General features: G+C 49.9%; 1 protein-coding gene across 3 annotated transcripts in view; it reads left to right on the plus strand.

Annotated features, from left to right (window-relative positions):
* Window positions 1–11,687, plus strand: part of LOC124044301 (neuropilin-2-like) — a 352,904-nt gene that overhangs the window by 260,631 nt on the left and 80,586 nt on the right. The gene's annotated exons all lie outside the window — the stretch shown is intronic.

The raw sequence follows: 11,687 nt of genomic DNA on the forward strand, positions 1-11,687 counted from the left end.
TAATGACTCTATGGTAAAGGTAGTGTAATGACTCTATGGTAAAGGTAGAGTAATGACTATGGTAAAGGTAGTGTAATGATTATATGGTAGTGTAATGACTCTATGGTAAAGGTAGAGTAATGACTCTATGGTAAAGGTAGTGTAATGACTCTATAGTAGTGTAATGACTCTATGGTCGTGTAATGACTCTATGGTAAAGGTAGAGTAATGACTCTATGGTAAAGGTAGAGTAATGACTCTATGGTAAAGGTAGAGTAATGACTCTATGGTAAAGGTAGTGTAATGACTCTATGGTAAAGGTAGTGTAATGACTCTATGGTAAAGGTAGTGTAATGACTCTATGGTAAAGGTAGTGTAATGACTCTATGGTAAAGGTAGTGTAATGACTCTACAGTAGTGTAATGACTCTATGGTAAAGGTAGTGTAATGACTCTATGGTAAAGGTAGAGTAATGACTCTATGGTAAAGGTAGAGTAATGACTCTGTGGTAGTGTAATGACTCTATGGTAAAGGTAGAGTATTGACTCTATGGTAAAGGTAGAGTAATGACTCTATGGTAAAGGTAGTGTAATGACTCTATGGTAGTGTAATGACTCTATGGTAAAGGTAGAGTAATGACTCTATGGTAAAGGTAGTGTAATGACTCTATAGTAGTGTAATGACTCCATGGTCGTGTAATGACTCTATGGTAAAGGTAGTGTAATGACTCTATGGTAAAGGTAGAGTAATGACTCTATGGTAGTGTAATGACTCTATGGTAAAGGTAGAGTAATGACTCTTTGGTAAAGGTAGAGTAATGACTCTATGGTAGTGTAATGCCTCTATGGTAAAGGTAGAGTAATGACTCTATGGTAAAGGTAGAGTAATGACTCTATGGTAAAGGTAGAGTAATGACTCTATGGTAAAGTTAGTGTAATGACTCTATGGTAAAGGTAGAGTAATGACTCTATGGTAAAGGTAGTGTAATGATTCTATGGTAGTGTAATGACTCTATGGTAAAGGTAGAGTAATGACTCTATGGTAGTGTAATGCCTCTATAGTAGTGTAATGACTCTATGGTCGTGTAATGACTCTATGGTAAAGGTAGAGTAATGACTCTATGGTAGTGTAATGACTCTATGGTAAAGGTAAAGGTAGTGTAATGACTCTATGCTAAAGGTAGAGTTATGGCTCTATGATAGTGTAATGACTCTATGGTCATGTAATGACTCTATGGTAAAGGTAGAGTAGTGACTCTATGGTAAAGGTAGAGTAATGACTCTATGGTAAAGGTAGTGTAATGACTCTATGGTAAAGGTAGTGTAATGACTCTATGGTAAAGGTAGTGTAATGACTCTACAGTAGTGTAATGACTCTATGGTAAAGGTAGTGTAATGACTCTATGGTAAAGGTAGTGTAATGACTCTATGGTAAAGGTAGAGTAATGACTATGGTAAAGGTAGAGTAATGACTCTGTGGTAGTGTAATGACTCTATGGTAAAGGTAGAGTAATGACTCTATGGTAAAGGTAGTGTAATGACTCTATAGTAGTGTAATGACTCTATGGTCGTGTAATGACTCTATGGTAAAGGTAGTGTAATGACTCTATGGTAAAGGTAGAGTAATGACTCTATGGTAAAGGTAGAGTAATGACTCTATGGTAGTGTAATGAATCTATGGTAAAGGTAGAGTAATGACTCTTTGGTAAAGGTAGAGTAATGACTCTATGGTAGTGTAATGACTCTATGGTAAAGGTAGAGTAATGACTCTATGGTAGTGTAATGACTCTATGGTAAAGGTAGAGTAATGACTCTATGGTAAAGGTAGAGTAATGACTCTATGGTAAAGGTAGTGTAATGACTCTATGGTAAAGGTAGAGTTATGGCTCTATGATAGTGTAATGACTCTATGGTAAAGGTAGAGTAATGACTCTATGGTAGTGTAATGAATCTATGGTAAAGGTAGAGTAATGACTCTTTGGTAAAGGTAGAGTAATGACTCTATGGTAGTGTAATGACTCTATGGTAAAGGTAGAGTAATGACTCTATGGTAGTGTAATGACTCTATGGTAAAGGTAGAGTAATGACTCTATGGTAAAGGTAGAGTAATGACTCTATGGTAAAGGTAGTGTAATGATTCTATGGTAGTGTAATGACTATGGTACAGGTAGTGTAATGACTCTATGGTAAAGGTAGTGTAATGATTCTATGGTAGTGTAATGACTCTATGGTAAAGGTAGAGTAATGACTCTATGGTAAAGGTAGTGTAATGACTCTATAGTAGTGTAATGGCTCTATGGTCGTGTAATGACTCTATGGTAAAGGTAGTGTAATGACTCTATGGTAAAGGTAGAGTAATGACTCTATGGTAAAGGTAGAGTAATGACTCTATGGTAGTGTAATGAATCTATGGTAAAGGTAGAGTAATGACTCTTTGGTAAAGGTAGAGTAATGACTCTATGGTAGTGTAATGACTCTATGGTAAAGGTAGAGTAATGACTCTATGGTAGTGTAATGACTCTATGGTAAAGGTAGAGTAATGACTCTATGGTAAAGGTAGAGTAATGACTCTATGGTAAAGGTAGTGTAATGACTCTATGGTAAAGGTAGAGTTATGGCTCTATGATAGTGTAATGACTCTATGGTCATGTAATGACTCTATGGTAAAGGTAGAGTAATGACTCTATGGTAAAGGTAGTGTAATGATTCTATGGTAGTGTAATGACTATGGTACAGGTAGTGTAATGACTCTATGGTAAAGGTAGTGTAATGATTATATGGTAGTGTAATGACTCTATGGTAAAGGTAGAGTAATGACTCTATGGTAAAGGTAGTGTAATGACTCTATAGTAGTGTAATGGCTCTATGGTCGTGTAATGACTCTATGGTAAAGGTAGAGTTATGACTCTATGGTCGTGTAATGACTCTATGGTAAAGGTAGTGTAATGACTCTATGGTAAAGGTAGAGTAATGACTCTATGGTTGTGTAATGACTCTATGGTAAAGGGGCTGACAGCAATAGCTCAATATTTCTCCTACACTTTGCTTTACATACCAACTCAGCGGACTTTGGCATGAGCTTGAAACTACCATTGGCAGGATGAGGAGTGGTGATAGATTGAGACAGGTTTTACCCACAATATGTCCATATGTGTCCATGTATACTGTAGGCTACTGTGTGATGTGTGTTTTGGGTTGTTCCTAGTGTATAATGGTAACAGTATAGAGTTACATAAGAAGGCCACGCAGTCCTCTGTTGATGTCCTGCCAACCTGAGTTAGTACACAGCTCTTTCATTTGAGAGAGGAGACGGAATAATTCAGCTCCTCTCTCTGCCCCACCGCACACACACACACACACACACACACACACACACACACACACACACACACACACACACACACACACACTACACACACACACACACTAGACCAAGCTCACTGCTCACACAGCCCAGCGATCCCGATGACTCATGGAAAAAGCTGCCAGAATAACCAAACAAGAAGCAGGAACAACAGTGGTTTCAGGTTTACTGGGAGGGGACAGACTACAGGCTGTGTCCAGGTTTACTGGGAGGGGACAGACTACAGGCTGTGTCCAGGTTTACTGGGAGGGGACAGACTACAGGCTGTGTCCAGGTTTACTGGGAGGGGACAGACTACAGGCTGTGTCCAGGTTTACTGGGAGGACAGACTACAGGCTGTGTTCAGGTTTACTGGGAGGGGACAGACTACAGGCTGTGTCCAGGTTTACTGGGATGGGGACAGACTACAGGCTGTGTTCAGGTTTACTGGGAGGGGACAGACTACAGGCTGTGTCCAGGTTTACTGGGAGGGGACAGACTACAGGCTGTGTCCAGGTTTACTGGGAGGGGACAGACTACAGGCTGTGTCCAGGTTTACTGGGAGGGGACAGACTACAGGCTGTGTCCAGGTTTACTGGGAGGGGACAGACTACAGGCTGTGTTCAGGTTTACTGGGAGGGGACAGACTACAGGCTGTGTCCAGGTTTACTGGGAGGGACAGACTACAGGCTGTGTTCAGGTTTACTGGGAGGGGACAGACTACAGGCTGTGTTCAGGTTTACTGGGAGGGGACAGACTACAGGCTGTGTTCAGGTTTACTGGGAGGGGACAGACTACAGGCTGTGTTCAGGTTTACTGGGAGGGGACAGACTACAGGCTGTGTTCAGGTTTACTGGGAGGGGACAGACTACAGGCTGTGTTCAGGTTTACTGGGAGGGACAGACTACAGGCTGTGTTCAGGTTTACTGGGAGGGGACAGACTACAGGCTGTGTTCAGGTTTACTGGGAGGGGACAGACTACAGGCTGTGTTCAGGTTTACTGGGAGGGGGACAGACTACAGGCTGTGTTCAGGTTTACTGGGAGGGGGACAGACTACAGGCTGTGTCCAGGTTTACTGGGAGGGGACAGACTACAGGCTGTGTCCAGGTTTACTGGGAGGGGACAGACTACAGGCTGTGTCCAGGTTTACTGGGAGGGGACAGACTACAGGCTGTGTTCAGGTTTACTGGGAGGGGACAGACTACAGGCTGTGTCCAGGTTTACTGGGGGGGACAGACTACAGGCTGTGTCCAGGTTTACTGGGAGGGACAGACTACAGGCTGTGTCCAGGTTTACTGGGAGGGACAGACTACAGGCTGTGTTCAGGTTTACTGGGAGGGGACAGACTACAGGCTGTGTTCAGGTTTACTGGGAGGGGACAGACTACAGGCTGTGTCCAGGTTTACTGGGAGGGGACAGACTACAGGCTGTGTCCAGGTTTACTGGGAGGGGGACAGACTACAGGCTGTGTCCAGGTTTACTGGGAGGGGACAGACTACAGGCTGTGTTCAGGTTTACTGGGAGGGGACAGACTACAGGCTGTGTCCAGGTTTACTGGGAGGACAGACTACAGGCTGTGTCCAGGTTTACTGGGAGGGGACAGACTACAGGCTGTGTCCAGGTTTACTGGGAGGGGACAGACTACAGGCTGTGTCCAGGTTTACTGGGAGGGGGACAGACTACAGGCTGTGTCCAGGTTTACTGGGAGGGGACAGACTACAGGCTGTGTTCAGGTTTACTGGGAGGGGACAGACTACAGGCTGTGTCAGGTTTACTGGGAGGGACAGACTACAGGCTGTGTTCAGGTTTACTGGGAGGGGACAGACTACAGCCTGTGTTCAGGTTTACTGGGAGGGACAGACTACAGGCTGTGTTCAGGTTTACTGGGAGGGGACAGACTACAGGCTGTGTCCAGGTTTACTGGGAGGGGACAGGACTGGGAGGGGACAGACTACAGCCTGTGTCCAGGACTGGGAGGGGACAGACTACAGGCTGTGTCCAGGTTTACTGGGAGGGGACAGACTACAGGCTGTGTTCAGGTTTACTGGGAGGGGACAGACTACAGGCTGTGTTCAGGTTTACTGGGAGGGGACAGACTACAGGCTGTGTTCAGGTTTACTGGGAGGGGACAGACTACAGGCTGTGTCCAGGTTTACTGGGAGGGGACAGACTACAGGCTGTGTCAGGTTTACTGGGAGGGGACAGACTACAGGCTGTGTTCAGGTTTACTGGGAGGGGACAGACTACAGGCTGTGTTCAGGTTTACTGGGAGGGGACAGACTACAGCTGTGTCCAGGTTTACTGGGAGGGGACAGACTACAGGCTGTGTTCAGGTTTACTGGGAGGGGACAGACTACAGGCTGTGTCCAGGTTTACTGGGAGGGGACAGACTACAGGCTGTGTCCAGGTTTACTGGGGGGGACAGACTACAGCCTGTGTTCAGGTTTACTGGGAGGGGACAGACTACAGGCTGTGTCCAGGTTTACTGGGAGGGGACAGACTACAGCCTGTGTTCAGGTTTACTGGGAGGGGGACAGACTACAGGCTGTGTCCAGGTTTACTGGGAGGGGACAGACTACAGGCTGTGTTCAGGTTTACTGGGAGGGGACAGACTACAGGCTGTGTCCAGGTTTACTGGGAGGGGACAGACTACAGCCTGTGTCAGGTTTACTGGGAGGGGACAGACTACAGGCTGTGTCCAGGTTTACTGGGAGGGACAGACTACAGCCTGTGTTCAGGTTTACTGGGAGGGGACAGACTACAGGCTGTGTCCAGGTTTACTGGGAGGGGACAGACTACAGGCTGTGTCCAGGTTTACTGGGAGGGGACAGACTACAGGCTGTGTCCAGGTTTACTGGGAGGGGACAGACTACAGGCTGTGTCCAGGTTTACTGGGAGGGGACAGACTACAGCCTGTGTTCAGGTTTACTGGGAGGGGGACAGACTACAGGCTGTGTTCAGGTTTACTGGGAGGGGACAGACTACAGGCTGTGTCCAGGTTTACTGGGAGGGGACAGATGACTCAGGTTTACTGGGAGGGGACAGACTACAGGCTGTGTTCAGGTTTACTGGGAGGGGACAGACTACAGGCTGTGTCCAGGTTTACTGGGAGGGGGACAGACTACAGGCTGTGTCCAGGTTTACTGGGAGGGGACAGACTACAGCCTGTGTTCAGGTTTACTGGTAAGGGGACAGACTACAGGCTGTGTCCAGGTTTATGGGAGGGGGACAGACTACAGGCTGTGTCCAGGTTTACTGGGAGGGGACAGACTACAGGCTGTGTTCAGGTTTACTGGGAGGGGACAGACTACAGGCTGTGTCCAGGTTTACTGGGAGGGGACAGACTACAGGCTGTGTCCAGGTTTACTGGGAGGGGACAGACTACAGGCTGTGTCCAGGTTTACTGGGAGGGGACAGACTACAGGCTGTGTCCAGGTTTACTGGGAGGGGGACAGACTACAGCCTGTGTTCAGGTTTACTGGGAGGGGACAGACTACAGGCTGTGTTCAGGTTTACTGGGAGGGGACAGACTACAGGCTGTGTCCAGGTTTACTGGGAGGGGACAGACTACAGCCTGTGTCCAGGTTTACTGGGAGGGACAGACTACAGGCTGTGTCAGGTTTACTGGGAGGGGACAGACTACAGGCTGTGTCCAGGTTTACTGGGAGGGGACAGACTACAGCCTGTGTCCAGGTTTACTGGGAGGGGACAGACTACAGGCTGTGTTCAGGTTTACTGGGAGGGGGACAGACTACAGGCTGTGTTCAGGTTTACTGGGAGGGGACAGACTACAGCCTGTGTTCAGGTTTACTGGGAGGGGACAGACTACAGGCTGTGTCCAGGTTTACTGGGAGGGGACAGACTACAGGCTGTGTCCAGGTTTACTGGGAGGGGACAGACTACAGGCTGTGTCCAGGTTTACTGGGAGGGGACAGACTACAGGCTGTGTTCAGGTTTACTGGGAGGGGACAGACTACAGGCTGTGTTCAGGTTTACTGGGAGGGGACAGACTACAGGCTGTGTTCAGGTTTACTGGGAGGGGACAGACTACAGGCTGTGTTCAGGTTTACTGGGAGGGACAGACTACAGGCTGTGTTCAGGTTTACTGGGAGGGGACAGAGGCTGTGTCCAGGTTTACTGGGAGGGGACAGAACAGGCTGTGTCCAGGTTTACTGGGAGGGGACAGACTACAGGCTGTGTTCAGGTTTACTGGGAGGGGACAGACTACAGGCTGTGTTCAGGTTTACTGGGAGGGGACAGACTACAGGCTGTGTTCAGGTTTACTGGGAGGGGACAGACTACAGGCTGTGTCCAGGTTTACTGGGAGGGGACAGACTACAGGCTGTGTCCAGGTTTACTGGGAGGGGACAGACTACAGGCTGTGTCCAGGTTTACTGGGAGGTCCAGGTTTACTGGGAGACTACAGGCTGTGTCCAGGTTTACTGGGAGGGGGACAGACTACAGGCTGTGTTCAGGTTTACTGGGGAGGGGACAGACTACAGGCTGTGTCCAGGTTTACTGGGAGGGGACAGACTACAGGCTGTGTCCAGGTTTACTGGGAGGGGACAGACTACAGGCTGTGTTCAGGTTTACTGGGAGGGGACAGACTACAGGCTGTGTTCAGGTTTACTGGGAGGGGAAGACTACAGGCTGTGTTCAGGTTTACTGGGAGGGGGACAGACTACAGGCTGTGTTCAGGTTTACTGGGAGGGGGACAGACTACAGGCTGTGTTCAGGTTTACTGGGAGGGGACAGACTACAGGCTGTGTTCAGGTTTACTGAGGGGACAGACTACAGGCTGTGTTCAGGTTTACTGGGAGGTAATGACAGACTACAGGCTGTGTTCAGGTTTGGGGACAGACTACAGGCTGTGTTCAGGTTTACTGGGAGGGGACAGACTACAGGCTGTGTTCAGGTTTACTGGGAGGGGACAGACTACAGGCTGTGTCAGGTTTACTGGGAGGGGACAGACTACAGGCTGTGTTCAGGTTTACTGGGAGGGGACAGACTACAGGCTGTGTTCAGGTTTACTGGGAGGGGACAGACTACAGGCTGTGTTCAGGTTTACTGGGAGGGGACAGACTACAGGCTGTGTCCAGGTTTACTCCAGGGGGGGGACAGACTACAGGCTGTGTTCAGGTTTACTGGGAGGGGACAGACTACAGGCTGTGTCCAGGTTTACTGGGAGGGGACAGACTACAGCCTGTGTTCAGGTTTACTGGGAGGGGACAGACTACAGGCTGTGTCCAGGTTTACTGGGAGGGGGACAGACTACAGGCTGTGTTCAGGTTTACTGGGAGGGGACAGACTACAGGCTGTGCTCTTTCATTTGAGAGAGGAGACGGAATAATTCAGCTCCAGGTTTACTGGGAGGGACAGACTACAGCTGTGTTCAGGTTTACTGGGAGGGGAGGTACAGGCTGTGTTCAGGTTTACTGGGAGGGGACAGACTACAGGCTGTGTTCAGGTTTACTGGGAGGGGACAGACTACAGGCTGTGTCCAGGTTTACTGGGAGGGGACAGACTACAGGCTGTGTTCAGGCTGGGAGGGGACAGACTACAGGCTGTGTTCAGGTTTACTGGGAGGGGACAGACTACAGGCTGTGTTCAGGTTTACTGGGAGGGGACAGACTACAGGCTGTGTCCAGGTTTACTGGGAGGGGACAGACTACAGGCTGTGTTCAGGTTTACTGGGAGGGGACAGACTACAGGCTGTGTTCAGGTTTACTGGGAGGGGACAGACTACAGGCTGTGTTCAGGTTTACTGGGAGGGGGACAGACTACAGGCTGTGTTCAGGTTTACTGGGAGGGGACAGACTACAGGCTGTGTTCAGGTTTACTGGGAGGGGACAGACTACAGGCTGTGTTCAGGTTTACTGGGAGGGGACAGACTACAGGCTGTGTCCAGGTTTACAGGCTGTGTTCAGGTTTACTGGGAGGGGACAGACTACAGGCTGTGTCCAGGTTTACTGGGAGGGGACAGACTACAGGCTGTGTCCAGGTTTACTGGGAGGGGACAGACTACAGGCTGTGTTCAGGTTTACTGGGAGGGGACAGACTACACAGGTTTACTGGGAGGGGACAGACTACAGGCTGTGTCCAGGTTTACTGGGAGGGGACAGACTACAGGCTGTGTTCAGGTTTACTGGGAGGGGACAGACTACAGGCTGTGTTCAGGTTTACTGGGAGGGGGACAGACTACAGGCTGTGTTCAGGTTTACTGGGAGGGGACAGACTACAGGCTGTGTCCAGGTTTACTGGGAGGGGACAGACTACAGGCTGTGTTCAGGTTTACTGGGAGGGACAGACTACAGGCTGTGTTCAGGTTTACTGGGAGGGGACAGACTACAGGCTGTGTTCAGGTTTACTGGGAGGGGACAGACTACAGGCTGTGTTCAGGTTTACTGGGAGGGGACAGACTACAGGCTGTGTTCAGGTTTACTGGGAGGGGACAGACTACAGGCTGTGTTCAGGTTTACTGGGAGGGGACAGACTACAGGCTGTGTTCAGGTTTACTGGGAGGGGGACAGACTACAGGCTGTGTTCAGGTTTACTGGGAGGGGGACAGACTACAGGCTGTGTTCAGGTTTACTGGGAGGGGGACAGACTACAGGCTGTGTTCAGGTTTACTGGGAGGGGACAGACTACAGGCTGTGTTCAGGTTTACTGGGGAGGGACAGACTACAGGCTGTGTTCAGGTTTACTGGGAGGGGACAGACTACAGGCTGTGTTCAGGTTTACTGGGAGGGGACAGACTACAGGCTGTGTCCAGGTTTACTGGGAGGGGACAGACTACAGGCTGTGTTCAGGTTTACTGGGAGGGGGACAGACTACAGGCTGTGTCCAGGTTTACTGGGAGGGGACAGACTACAGGCTGTGTCCAGGTTTACTGGGAGGGGACAGACTACAGGCTGTGTCCAGGTTTACTGGGAGGGGACAGACTACAGGCTGTGTTCAGGTTTACTGGGAGGGGACAGACTACAGCCTGTGTTCAGGTTTACTGGGAGGGGGACAGACTACAGGCTGTGTTCAGGTTTACTGGGAGGGGACAGACTACAGGCTGTGTTCAGGTTTACTGGGAGGGGACAGACTACAGGCTGTGTTCAGGTTTACTGGGAGGGGACAGACTACAGGCTGTGTTCAGGTTTACTGGGAGGGGACAGACTACAGGCTGTGTTCAGGTTTACTGGGAGGGGGACAGACTGTGTTCAGGTTTACAGGGGGCTGTGTCCAGGTTTACTGGGAGGGGACAGACTACAGGCTGTGTTCAGGTTTACTGGGAGGGGACAGACTACAGGCTGTGTCCAGGTTTACTGGGAGGGGACAGACTACAGGCTGTGTTCAGGTTTACTGGGAGGGGACAGACTACAGGCTGTGTTCAGGTTTACTGGGAGGGGACAGACTACAGGCTGTGGGTTTACTGGGAGGGGGACAGACTACAGGCTGTGTTCAGGTTTACTGGGAGGGGACAGACTACAGGCTGTGTTCAGGTTTACTGGGAGGGGACAGACTACAGGCTGTGTTCAGGTTTACTGGGAGGGGACAGACTACAGGCTGTGTTCAGGTTTACTGGGAGGGGACAGACTACAGGCTGTGTTCAGGTTTACTGGGAGGGGACAGACTACAGGCTGTGTCCAGGTTTACTGGGAGGGGACAGACTACAGGCTGTGTTCAGGTTTACTGGGAGGGGACAGACTACAGGCTGTGTTCAGGTTTACTGGGAGGGGACAGACTACAGGCTGTGTTCAGGTTTACTGGGAGGGGACAGACTACAGGCTGTGTTCAGGTTTACTGGGAGGGGACAGACTACAGGCTGTGTTCAGGTTTACTGGGAGGGGACAGACTACAGGCTGTGTTCAGGTTTACTGGGAGGGGACAGACTACAGGCTGTGTCCAGGTTTACTGGGAGGGGACAGACTACAGGCTGTGTTCAGGTTTACTGGGAGGGGACAGACTACAGGCTGTGTCCAGGTTTACTGGGAGGGGACAGACTACAGGCTGTGTTCAGGTTTACTGGGAGGGGACAGACTACAGGCTGTGTTCAGGTTTACTGGGAGGGGACAGACTACAGGCTGTGTTCAGGTTTACTGGGAGGGGACAGACTACAGGCTGTGTCCAGGTTTACTGGGAGGGGACAGACTACAGGCTGTGTTCAGGTTTACTGGGAGGGGACAGACTACAGGCTGTGTCCAGGTTTACTGGGAGGGGGACAGACTACAGGCTGTGTTCAGGTTTACTGGGAGGGGACAGACTACAGGCTGTGTCCAGGTTTACTGGGAGGGGACAGACTACAGGCTGTGTTCAGGTTTACTGGGAGGGGACAGACTACAGGCTGTGTCCAGGTTTACTGGGAGGGGACAGACTA

The sequence above is a fragment of the Oncorhynchus gorbuscha genome, linkage group LG09 (assembly GCF_021184085.1).
Source record: "Oncorhynchus gorbuscha isolate QuinsamMale2020 ecotype Even-year linkage group LG09, OgorEven_v1.0, whole genome shotgun sequence".
Taxonomy (NCBI): Eukaryota; Metazoa; Chordata; class Actinopteri; order Salmoniformes; family Salmonidae; genus Oncorhynchus; species Oncorhynchus gorbuscha.